Here is a 13860-nt window from a genome sequence, read left to right as displayed (position 1 = left end):
TTATGATCTAGCGTCAGAAGTCAGCAGCATCACTTCTGCCTTCTTGTACTGTTTACACAGACCAATCCTGATAGGGTGTGGGAGAGGACTACACAGGGGATGAATGCCAGGAGGTAAGGATGATTTGGAGTCAAACTGAAGGATGGGTATCACAGAACCTGAGGATGTAGCTCCAGTATAACAAAACTGGATTATCGATGAAGACACAATTTCTTCTCAAAGAAAAATGCTTTTGTTAAGTTAATAAGACCTCTACTGCAAAAACACAGCCACTGGTATGACACTATATTAAAATGGAACCAAACATACCTAAAATATAAAGGTAGATATTTAGGAAACTATAGAATTGAAATATGGCTCAGCATTTCACTAAATGTGAAATCAGCAAAATATGCATTATGTCAGGAATTATTCAGAATAAAATCTGCAAATGAATTGAATTCTAATCAGAGATATCTTCCTGTGACTATCACTATAAATTAGAGTAATTCAAAGTATTCATGAATAGTTCAACACCAAGAATACTCAAGAATACTCAGTGATATTTGATAATCATCAAAGTTCAAGTGAAAAAAACATTGGGCAAATGTTTTAAGAGATACACACTGGAGGTTTAGCAATAAGCTTAGTAATCACATTTGAATGAATCCTCATATTTGACTGTTTGGAGAATCAACTCTTTTTTTTTTCGGGGTTTCACCAGGTTGGTCAGGCTGGTCTTGAACTCCCGACCTCAGGTGATCTGCCCGCTTTGGCCTCCAAAGTGCTTAGATTACAGGCGTAAGCCACCACGCCCAGCCTTTTTTTTTTTTATTTTTTAATTGAGACTTGAGTCTCGCTCTGTTGCCCAGGCTGGAGTGCAGTGCCACGATCTCAGCTCAGCGCAATCTCTGCCTCCTGGGTTCAAGTGATTCTCCTGCCTTAGCCTCCTGAGTAGCTGGGACTACAGGCACGTGCCACCATGCCTGGCTAATTTCTTTTACTTTTAGTAGGGACGGGGTTTCACCACGTTAGCAAGGATGGTCTTGATCTCCTGACCTCATAATCTGCCCACCTTGGCCTCCCAAAGTGCTGGGATTACAGGTGTGAGCCACCGCACCTAGCCCTCTTTTTTATTTTTAATAAATATAAGAATGAAATACTCGCCGGGTGCGGTGGCTCACGCCTGTAATCCCAGCACTTTGGGAGGCCGAGGCAGGTGGATCACGAGGTCAAGAGATCGAGACCATCCTGGTCAACATGGTGAAACCCCGTCTCTACTAAAAATACAAAAAATTAGCTGGGCATGGTGGCACGCACCTGTAATCCCAGCTACTCAGGAGGCTGAGGCAGGAGAATTGCCTGAACCCAGGAGGCGGAGGTTGCGGTGAGCCGAGACTGCACCATTGCACTCCAGCCTGGGTAACAAGAGCGAAACTCCGTCTCAAAAAAAAAAAAAAAAGAAAAAAAGAATGAAATACTCAGAGTCTGTTGGTCCCCAATGATTAAAGGCCTTCTTTAAACTCCTGGTTTCTCATGAATTTTCATTATAACTGATTCTAGTCTTAAAGTAGACAGGGGAAAAGGGTTTAAAAAAAAAAAGCCAAAAACAGAGTCTAATTTGAAATTACATACTGGGTATCTCAAAATTGTTGACAAAAAAGGAGACTTGAGATGTTTTCACCACAAAGAAATAAGTATGTGAGATGATGGATATGTTAATTAGCCTGATTTTATCATTCCACAATGTATATATGTATTCAAACATCACAATGTACCCCATACAATTATTACTTGTCAATTAAAAATTAAGCCTGTAATCCCAGCACTTTGGGAGGCTGAGGTGGGCAGATCACCTAAGGTTAGGAGTTCAAGACCAGCCTGGTCAACATGGTAAAACCCTGTCTCTACTAAGAAAATACAAAAATTAGCCGGTGGTGGCACACACCTGTAATCCCAAACACTCAAGAAGAATTGCTTGAACCTGGGAGGTAGAGGATGCAGTGAGCCAAGATTGAGCCACTGCACTCCTGCCTGGGGGGAGGGAGCAAGACTCTGGCTCAAAATAAATAAATAAAATAAATATAAAAATAAAAATTTAAAAATTATAAGGAGGAATTATTAGGTTGGTGCCAAAGTAATTGTGGTTTTTGCCATTAATAAATGCACTGTTTGGAGATAAGCCATTTTATAGCACTCATTAATTAGAGAAAAAGTATTAAATTGGCAGCCTAGGGAAATAAGACTAAGTAGAGGGAGAGTTTTATTTCATTCACCTGTCCTAACTTGGCTTTTTTACTCTGCTTAAACAATTCAGGCAACCCAAAATTTAGAAATGTACTGTGTGTCAGACATTTCACTTAAAAGCTACCTAGAGATAGTAAAGGAAGGAACATGCTTTATCATTTTAAATAGTTCATATCACCTAAAAGGAAAGCCGTATCTTTAGAGTTTTACTCAACTCCTATTAATCATATTTGCACTCACCAAAATGAACGCAGACCATTTTTTCCTGCTATTGGATTATGTAACTGAAGCCTACTTTTGCCAACCTCGCCATATTTGCTGAAATCAAATAAGAATACTTCATTTACATAGTATAGGGTTAACAGCAGGAGGTTTCTGTGACTACTTAGAGGGATCTGGTAGAGGGAGAAAGAAGATCTATCAAAATTTCCTCATTTCCTTAAATAAGAAGGCTCCTATATTCAAAGAGATAAGGGCAGAAGTTGGGACAGCCTAACTTACAGCTTCACTCAGCCAGATTAACAGGGAGAGACTGGACCCTACAGCAAATCCCATGATACCACTCCTAATACATCTCTCAGAACTTCACTTCTTGATGTCAGTTCTGTCAACACCAAGCTACGCAGCACTGCAGCTGTTAAGACTCTACCCTCCACTGCTTTTCTTTCCAATCAAACATTTAATCAGGGAAGCAAAGGCAAACAAGAAACGGCAATTAAAAATTAGTTTGTTGTTCCCTCAAACATCTCCCTCAAAAATTCTTAAAAGGCTCTATAGTATAGTAACATAAAAAATAACTACTTGGTAACGGCAGATCTTACTATGCTTTTGCCCTTTTCAGCAACAGAAAGAAGGTCAATTCAGATTTCACAAAGATTATCTAAGGTAACAATCTCCCACATTCTCTCCTCCCTCTCCCAACTCTCACTCTGACAAGGTAATGGAAGTCATTTATTTGAATTAATATTAAGAGCTGCTTCCTTGGGAGTAAACACCACTTACCAGATAGACTTTAACCTGTTCTGAAAGATATTAATGTTAACTGTTATACATTATCCTTAATGTAAAGAGACAGTAATTCTTTATTACCCTCGACCCCACTGCTTATTCTGCCTCCCGCTTCCCCATTCCCTAAGCATATATACACATGCAGAAGATTTTATTAAAATCATTCAACATGTCAGAATTCATTTACCAACTTCTCAGATGTTTTGTGTGAAAAAAAAAAAAATTGAAGCCAGATGCATTCATGAAGTCAATTTTAAGAAAAGAAAGCTAGCATAATATAAAGACAGAATTTAGTTACACACCAACTACTTTAAGGCACTACTGTGGATTAAAATTTAAAAATATTCTCTTCCCTCTTCTCTTTAAAACCCCTCAAATATCTCTCCTCAGTTAGAGTGGTGCTCTGTTATAACCTCAATTGTTAAAATCCAAAGTCAAAAGCAGATTTATTTCATCAAAGAAACAGAAAAAATACACAAATAAAAATGATGCTTTATAACAAGAAATTTTACAGAGCATATAGTACAAATATCCCATATAGACTGGGGGTTCTCATCTTGAAAATCATGGTAGCTGAGTATAAGAAACTTGGGCAAGGACATGGGGTTTACCTAATCCTAGGGCACTATAAATCCTTGATCTGTAATGCTTATAAAATGAACAAGCAGATGTTTTCAAAATCTTTACCAAAAAAATCCCAAAAATAACTTTTCCTTAAAATAACAGACAAATGATGTGGTCCATAAGAGGTTGACCTTTGCCACTGAGGTCATAGAAAATGGACTATTTGCATACCTGCTTCTGGTCTCTTAAAAAAATAAAAGGACTAGGCCGGGTGCAGTGGCTCAAGCCTGTAATCCCAGCACTTTGGGAGGCCGAGTTGGGTGGATCATGAGGTAAGGAGTTCAAGACCTGCCTGGGGAAGATGTGAAACCCCATTTCTATTTAAAAAAAAAAAAAAAAAAAAATTAGCCGGGCATGGAGGCAGGTGCCTGTAATTTCAGCTACTTGGAAGGCTGAGGCAGGTAATTGCTTGAACTCAAGAGGCAGAGGTTGCTGTGAGCTGAGATCGTGCCACTGCACTCCAGCCTAGGGAACACAGTAAGACTGTCTCAAAAATAAATAAATAAAAACAAAAGAACTAGTATTCAGTGGCATAAGACAAGTATAATTAACAACACTTTGTTGTATATGTTAAAATACCTAAAAAAGTAGAATGTTCCTAACAGAGAAATGATATGCTTGAGGTGATGAGTACCTTAATTATCCTGATTTGATCATTACACATTGCATGCTTGTATCAAAATATCACATGTACCTTGTAAATATGTATAATAACTATTAGGTAGCCATTATAATTAAAAATAAAAATAAAAGTTAAGAAAAAAATGATTTTTTTTTTTTTTGAGACGGAGTTTCGCTCTTGTTACCCAGGCTGGAGTACAATGGCACGATCTCGGCTCACCGCAACCTCCGCCTCCTGGGTTCAGGCAATTCTCCTGCCTCAGCCTCCTGAGTAGCTGGGATTACAGGCACGCGCCACCACGCCCAGCTAATTTTTGTATTTTTAGTAGAGATGGGGTTTCACCATGTTGACCAGGATGGTCTTGATCTCTTGACCTCGTGATCCACCCGCCTTGGCCTCCCAAAGTGCTGGGGTTACAGGCTTGAGCCACCACGCCCGGCCCGAAAAAAATAATCTTATTGGCAACTTCTTCTGAACGCAACCAAGAAGAGCTCAAACACAAAGGCAAGGAGTAAACCATTTCACTAAAGTGAGAACTCAGTAGTTCACTATTTAATAATTTTAGTGCCTAAAATAATTTTATTCATTATTTTATGGATAGCACATTAGCCCTGTCAATAAACAGACTTTCAATAAATTTCACTGCTATCAAATTGAACTGACATTTGGTCAGAGGGAAAAGTACTATACAGTCCACTTCAAACACTGCAGAGTTTTAAAAAAATAATATTAAGCCCTGTTTTGCTATTTTTCTAAATGGTAAAAAGTGACCCACTTTGAGATGGGAGTTTTTAAAAGTTGCACACATAACTAACAATTTGTATAGGTGCTTCACCTGCAGTAAAAGAGAATATTCATGTGTAATTTCAGCAACTATCCACAGGGATGTAAAAACAGATGCTGATTTATATGCATACTTTTCTTCCGTTATAATCTGTTATTCTAATATTCATTAAGAACACCATAAAAACTCACATATGACAATAGTCTATATAGAAAAAGCCCTGTTTTACTAAGAAAAACTTTTTATTAAAAAGGAAGAAATGACACAGGATTAAACATTTAAACAGGTGAAGGAGAAGTTCTAGAAACAGAAAACCAAACTTTATCTTTGCAAAAACAAGAACCTTAACATACTAGATATATCTAGCATGTGACAAACCACATATTATTTCTAGAAATAGTATTTCTAAAAAGATGTCAATATTAATTTTTAAGAAAGGTTTCCTTAAATAATTATCCCCCTGGCAAATCTAAAAATGAAGAATAAGCAGTGTTTATTTGAGAAAGGAAAAAAATGTCTTATCAAAATGAAGAAACTTTTTTTGTAGACAGAGTTAAATTAAATCTCAGAGAAAAACACAAATGTTTCATTGACTATATAGCTAAGAAGAGAATATGCTTAAATATATGTAAAGCTGATTTTCCCCATCTCTATTTCTATTTTTTTCACTTTCTTTGAACTTTATTCTTAATATTCATTGGTCTCCCTAGAGCTGACTCAGCACCACAGCATTCTTTTAGCAGTTCCATTAATCTCTCTCACAGCAGCCTCTTTCAAGGTTAAATTCAGATACTTATCTTTGTTATAAAGAAAAACAAAGCCCCAAACCACTATTGATAAGAGCCTCCTTTCAGTCCACTCTACTTTGCATTATTAGCATGGACTAAAACTTACAGCCTTGTGGAAAGGTATATCTGAGTGTTACTGCTCAAAGAATTAATATTCTCAAATAAAGGAAGACGGCATTCCCTTTGTTAAAACGTATAAGGCTCTTAAAGAATAAGCTATGGAATTTTAGAGAATATTTATTAGGATGCTGAACTGAGTATCATTCAGTTTCAAAAAACTTTAAATTAAATGTTATTATTTATAACTCAGTAAGTACAGCTATAATTAACAAAACCTATGTAAAACAATGTTTAAGAGAGACTAAAAAGAAATTTTAAAGTAATTCTTCACTTATGGCAGATATAAACTAGTTGAGAAGGGAAAATTAAATTGGTTAAATCACACAGAGGCAATTATAAAACAATGTGTATTGGAAAGTATAAAAACAATAAAGCGAGCCGGGCGCGGTGGCTCAAGCCTGTAATCCCAGCACTTTGGGAGGCTGAGGCGGGTGGATCACGAGGTCAAGAGATCGAGACCATCCTGGTCAACATGGTGAAACCCCGTCTCTACTAAAAATACGAAAAAATTAGCTGGGCATGGCGGCGCGTGCCTGTAATCCCAGCTACTCAGGAGGCTGAGGCAGGAGAATTGCCTGAACCCAGGAGGCGGAGGTTGCGGTGAGCCGAGATCGCGCCATTGCACTCCAGCCTGGGTAACAAGAGCGAAACTCTGTCTCAAAAAAAAAAAAAAAAAAAAAAAAAAAAAACAATAAAGCATGATTCAACATACAGGCTAAGGAACAATGGATAAGACAGTAACAAGTTCAAGGAGAATTCATGAACAAAGGTTAATCTTAAGGCAGAATCTTTATTTAGTAAAACTGGAAATCCACAGGAAAAAGATTCTGCCTAAGTAGAAGAGTATACATTAGGAAAACAATATGTTATATTCAAAGAACACCAACACTGTTGTCACCTTGTGTAAAACAGAGAAGCCATGCAGGTGAGCATCTTACGTAAAGATGAGGTTAAAAACACTTAGCTTGATTTAATAGGAGACTCCAAATACCAAGGGCAATGATCTGAATCAGATCAGATCAGATCAGATCAGAGTCAGAATCAGAATTTTCTGTGTCCCCAAAATTCATATGTTGAAATCGAATCACCAATGTGATGGTATTAGGAGGTGGAGCTTTTGGGAAGTCATTAGGTCATGAGAGCAAAGCCCTCATGAATGGCATTAATGCCCTTATAAAAGAGACCACAGAGAGCTTTGCTCCTTCCACCATGGGAGGACACAACAAAGAAGGTGCCATGTATGAACCAGATAGTGGGCTTGTACCAGACACCAAATCTGCTGGTTCCTTGATCTTCAACTTTCCAGGCTTAGAAATGTGAGAAATAAATTTCTATTGTTTACAAACTAGTCAGTATACAGTATTTTGCTATAGCAGCCCAAATAGACTAAGAGACCAGGCTAAAATGCATGTGACTGAAAGTTCTTGACATCTACAGATAACAAAATCAATAAACATTTATGAAGTACTAACTATATGTGAAGTACCAAGACAGGATTCCCAAACTCAAGTATGTGAAGGAACCAGCACATAATTAGTATATCATATCAAGTAATATAAAATAAGTCCCAAAATCAAAGCAGAAACTAATGAAATTATGGCAGAAGGTATGACTAATTCCAACTGTGAGGATTTAGGCAGGCATCACAAGAAAAAGTATCTGACCCTTAGAAGATGGGTAGGCTTTCAAGAGAAAGCTTTTTTTAATCCTCAAATCACCAACAGTCAAATCAGCTAAGACTATGCTTCTACATGTTTTATTTGAAAAGTTTTTGGCCGGGCATGGTGGCTAACACCTGTAATCCAAGCACTTTGGAGGCCAAGGTGGGCAGATCACCTGAGGTTGGGAGTTCAAGACCAGCCTGACCAACATGGTGAAACTACGTCTTAAAAAAAAAAAAAAAAAAAAAAAAAATTAAAACAACAAGAAAAGTTCTTGATGTTGCTAGAATTTACCTGATTCAGTTCTGTGTGTAGCAATTACTATAACTGAAATTATTGTAACTGTACTATAACACATCTTTTGACGTCCAGCAGAAAAAAAGTTATAGTAAGTAATGCAAAGTATAATCCATGCACTTTGGAGGCCAAGGCAGAAGGACTGCTTGAGGCCAGGAGTTCAAATCCAGCCTGGGCAACATAGCAAGACTCAGTCTCTACTTAAAAAAAAATTAGTAATTGCTTCGGCAGCACACATACTAAAATTGGAACAATACAGAGAAGATTAGCATGGCCCCTGTGCAAGGATGACACGCAAATTCGTGAAGCGTTCCACATTTTTAACTGGGTTGTTCACTTTGCTGGCACTTGGAGCAGAGCCACTGAGCTTAGTGCTTCATAAAATTTGCTTGGAAGAAAGTAGGGAGGGCATTCCAGGTAACTGAAACATTGCTATGCAAAGTTAAGCATTTGCCCTCGAAAATATTTTAACAATTTTTATAGAAACCTTTCTCAATTGCATTAAACTTTATAAATTGTAAAAATTATTCTCTGTTACACCTTTCTACCTTTTTACTCTGCACAGGCAACCATAAGTGCTGGATATGTTTTGAAAACATTGAACCTTTGAGTGTACATATCATTCCGTGCCATTAAATATTCTTATTTCATCATCATCAAAAGAAAAAAAAAATTAGCCAGGTATAGTGGCAAACACCTGTAGTCCCAGCTACCCCAGAGGCTGAGGCAGGAGAATCACTTAAGTCCAGGACTTTGAGGCTGCAGTGAACTATGAACATGCCACTGAACTCTAGCCTGAATGACAGAGACTGTCTCTAAAAAAATTTGTTTTAATATAAATAAAAACCTCTCTCCTCAGTTCTCACAGAGCCCTTACCAGAATGTGAGATCTTGAGAGTAAGGAGCTTGTTTGTCTTGTGCAATATTACTACTTCTAGCATAGAAAACTGCACAGCACAAAAAAAAGGCATGAAATAAATAGTGAGCAAACACTTTCTTTATAATGACTCTTGTCCTACTCCAACCATTCTCCAAATATTGCAAACAAACAGTATCCTGAAAATGCAAATCAGATCCTGTCAATTTTTTACGTAGAATGTTTCACTACTTATAAAATCTAAACTTCTTATCACGGCCTACAAAGTCCCTTTTGATCTGATCCTTACCTATTCTCTACCTTGATAATGCCTAGCTTTTCATTGCCTTGTGGATAACCTCCATTTTAAACACCGTTTCCTCCACTTTTTATATGGCTTTTTCAGATCTCAATGTTATATCCTTTGGAAGAACTCCTCTGATGTCACTACCTAAATTTGTTGCCCAACATATTTCCCTCCCCCATCATCTATCACAGTATTCTCTTTATTTCTTTGTAGTATTTATCCTGGTTGATAATTACTAATTTGTTTAGTTTTATTGTTTCTCTAAGAGACAACATGCTCCAGAAGGGTGGAGAACATGTCTTTTCAGTACCATATAACCAATGATTAGCAACAGTGCCTGACACTTATAAAGTATTCAATAAATTTATATTGAAAAAATGAAAGACATCTCAAGTATGTCTAAAAATGAGTAAAATTAAACCTTCTATGCTAAGTTCATCTCTAGGTCTAGGTATAACTCTACTAACAGTCATATTACATCATCATGGCTTGAGGATTTGAGTCGAATCTTTAGAATGATCAACTTGATGAGCTACATTCTTAATTAAACTATGGGTTTAGGAAGTCAAGATGGAGAACATAATATCTGCATTACAAATTTAGGAATGGTACAGGGAAAAAGCCTGTGCTAACTATCCTGTAGTGCTAATTTTGGTAGTAAGACTTTTTAAATTCAAAAGCATACTTATTTCAAAGGGATTGGGAAGTGAAGTGGGTGATTAAAAATGCTGAGATATATAAATTTCTTAAATAAAATTTTTATTCTGAACTAATTACAGACATATAGAAAAGCTGCAAAAAACCGCAGAGCCCGTCTACCTTATCCAGGATCCTCCAATGTTAACAGCTTACATAACCATAGTAAAACAAACAAAATTAGGAATTAACATTTACACTACTATTAACCAAATCGAGAATCATACTTTTGTTGTTTTTCCACTAATGTCCTTTCTGGCTTTTCTTTTTTTTTTTTTTTTTTTTTGAGACAGGGTCTCACTCTGCCCCATAGGCTGAAGTGCAGTGGCACAAACAGGGCTTACCACAACCCTCAAACTCCTGGGCTCATGTGATCCTCCGTCTTCAGCCTCCTAAGTAGCTGGTACTACAGGTATGTACCACTATGCCCAGCTAATTCTGTCCCTTTTTCTGAAATCTGCTTTAATCCAAGATCCCACAATTCATTTAGTTAATATTTCCCCTCAAATCTATCTGAAACTGCTGTCTTTCCTTGTCTTTCATCATCTTGACATATTTAAAGTGTACTGCTGAGTTATTTTGTAAAATGTCTCAGAATTTGGGTCTGTCTGGCATTTTCTTATTACGCATTTTTGGAAAGAATAACACAGAAATGATACTGTGTCCCTCTCAGTGCATTATATCAAGGGTTCATGATGTCAATGTCTCTTTATTACTGGTAATGTTAACTCTAAACACTTTGTTAAGGTCCTCTTCAGTAGGTTTCTTTACTGAAAAGTTATAGTCTTCTGTTTAAATAAATAAACATCTTGGGGAAAACATTTTGAGACTATGAAAGTCATGTTTAACCTCAAACTTTCACAAACGAATTTTCACAACCATCAGTTTGTCTCATGGTGATTTTCTTTTGGTCTATTTCCATCTATATTTATTAATTGAAATTCTTCCATAAGAAAAAGCTGTCTGCCTATATGCCATTTATTTTTATATTTGATTACTTATTTATATTAGTATAAACTCATGGATATATATTTCATTCCATCATTAAAATACTATCTTTTTTTTCTCAAATATTTCATTTCATTTTTAAAGCTGCCAGTCTCTTTTGTGTAGATTCACCATAGTGAATTTAGCACTCTCCTATCTACAGTCAATTAGGTTTTCAAAATTTTGCAATCACCAATGTTATAAGTTATCTTGTACATATGTATTTTTGTGTTTTTGGACATGAATATTCGTATAAATCTAGACATGGGATAGTTGGGTCAAAAGCTCTGCACATGTATATGATATGTAACCTATATTAAAAAATCACTTTGAAGCCCAGTGCAGTGGCTCATGCCTATAATCCCAGCATGGGAGACCAAGGTAGGAGGATCACTTGAGGCCAGGAGTTCAAGACCAGACTGGGTAACATAGCAAGACTCGGTCTCTCTTTAAAAAAAGAAAGAAAAAAAACACACTTTGGGAACTTTAATAACATTTAAATGTAAAGAGGCTTCTGATTCCAAAAAGTGTGAGACAAGTTACTACAAATCACAGCAATTAACTGTCCAAAACACAAAGGTACAAATAGGATACAATTGAGTGGCAATGTGACATACAGAAGAGTATTCATATCTAAGACCATGATAAATGACAAAAAGTGATTAGAATTTCTGACATCCTTAGATTCTCTCAATTTTTCAGGTATCATTTTCATTTCACATGTAAGACAGCTGGTTTAATCTAAACAGAATGTTTTTAATGTGTTAAACCCAAAACAAAAACAAAGTAACCGCAAACTCACTTTCTGCCAAAAGGAATACTTTTGGTACTATCTGAAGTATTCAAAGAATGGATAATTGTAAAGAAATGAAGTTGTTCTTTCAGAACACTTTCAATATAAAATGAAATTCTGAATTAAATAAAAAACACAGTACAAGGACAATAAAGGAGTAAATGCTACATACAACTAATAAAAATGAATCTCACAAATAATGGTCAACAAAAGAAGTGAAAAAATAAATATAATAATTCCATTTATTGAAGTACAAAATATACAAAACTAAATTATACTTTTTGTTTGATATATGCGCAGGTCATAAGAAAAGCAAAAAAGAAAAGTCAAAATAGTAATTTCTGGACGAACAGAAGATAAAAATGATTGCAAAGGAATATATATATGATTTCTGGGAGGTCAACGATATTCTAATTTTTTGAGATGATCATTTTATAAGTATTATTTACATGGTTTATTTGTATGTGCATGTGTGTACTGTTAAAAATGTATTTTATTGTTTCAAAGTTAAAAAAGAGAAAAAAGCCAGGCGCGGTGGCTCAAGCCTGTAATCCCAGCACTTTGGGAGGCCGAGGCGGGTGGATCATGAGGTCGAGAGATCGAGACCATCCTGGTCAACATGGTGAAACCCCGTCTCTACTAAAAATACAAAAAATTAGCTGGGCATGGTGGCGCGTGTCTGTAATCCCAGCTACTCAGGAGGCTGAGGCAGGAGAATTGCCTGAACCCAGGAGGCGGAGGTTGCGGTGAGTCGAGATCGTGCCATTTCACTCCAGCCTGGGTAACAAGAGCGAAACTCCATCTCAAAAAAAAAAAAAAAAAAAAGAGAAAAAATAGAAAAGTTGTACTACTGCTCTCCGGCAAACTGTAACTTCTACCTAGAAGAGTGAAGCCAATGAAGAACTTCACATCACAACTGGCAGTTACTGAATTAACAAAAAGTGAAAATGAACCTTCCAGGTTAAGTGTTAATCTTCACAAATAAAATACATTTACTATGAGCTTATTAAAGTAAAATTGATATTTGAATACCAAAATGGGATCTGATAAAGACTAAATATTAACTATTCAACAAAATTTAAAACATTAAGTATAAGGCTAGGCATGCTGGCTCACACCTGTAATCCCAGCACTTTGGGAAGCCGAGGCAGGCAGATCACATGATGCCAGGACCAGCCTGGCCAACACGGCGAAACCCTGTCTCTACTACAAACACACACACAAAATTAGCCAGGCATGCTGGCACATGCCTGTAGTCCCAGCTACTTGGGTGGCTGAGGCACGAGAATCATTTGCACCAAGGAGAAGGAGGTTGTGGTGAGCTAAGATCGCGCCACTGCATTCCTGGCTGGGTGACAGACCAAGACCGTGACTCAAAAACAAAAAACAAAAAACAAAAAACAAAACCATTAACTATAAAACCCTTAACACTTAATGAATATTTTAATCCTAGAGTTATTATTATACCTAAAGTAGAAATACTAAAATAATTCCTTCAAGAAACAGAAATAAGGTAGTAATGTTTCCCCTTACTTCTCCTATATCATGAAAATATCAACAGATCATCCAGACAGCCAGAAATTTAAAACACAAAACATTTCGATAAAAATGTTTAAAATAATAAGCCCCAATTAATCGCTATTCTACTATTCTATGACACACCAAAAATATAACCAAAGTCATCTGATTACAATTGTGTGACAAGTATTAAATATTTCTAGAGCACCCAGTCTTCTTTAACAATAATACAGAATACTTCAATTACATGGTATATTTACTTCAATCTGGAATTATATGCCTGAAAGTGATGGTTAATGTGTATTTTATGTAAATTACTCACTCACCACAACTCTCCTAGCATTATTTCACATCAAATTAGAATATGACACCCAAAAACTATGTGCCTAGGCAGTATTATTTGGTCCTCTGCCACTTCCACTACAGAGTTTTAACTTAAAAGCATTGGTCTTAGCTGTACATAGAAAAAAATATAAATATGACCATATGTACTAGGTTTCCAAAGCTAATCATGAAAACTTCATCCACAGTAATACTTTGGATAAAGAACTGGTGTTCAAAGGGTGGCTAAAT

At 36.4% G+C, this 13860-nt stretch overlaps 1 protein-coding gene and 1 non-coding gene across 15 annotated transcripts in view; one reads left to right on the top strand and one right to left on the bottom strand.

Annotated features, from left to right (window-relative positions):
• ERC1 (ELKS/RAB6-interacting/CAST family member 1) overlaps positions 1-13860 on the bottom strand; it is a 515798-nt gene that overhangs the window by 234220 nt on the left and 267718 nt on the right. The window lies entirely within an intron of this gene.
• Positions 8350-8452, top strand: LOC120360796 (U6 spliceosomal RNA). The gene has a single exon (XR_005577215.1). It is a non-coding gene; the product is annotated as a U6 spliceosomal RNA (small nuclear RNA).

This window comes from Saimiri boliviensis, chromosome 7 (assembly GCF_048565385.1).
Source record: "Saimiri boliviensis isolate mSaiBol1 chromosome 7, mSaiBol1.pri, whole genome shotgun sequence".
In the NCBI taxonomy this organism is placed as follows: domain Eukaryota; kingdom Metazoa; phylum Chordata; class Mammalia; order Primates; family Cebidae; genus Saimiri; species Saimiri boliviensis.
The sequence above is the reverse complement of the archived record's forward strand: the minus strand, read 5'-3'. Positions and strand labels throughout refer to the sequence as shown.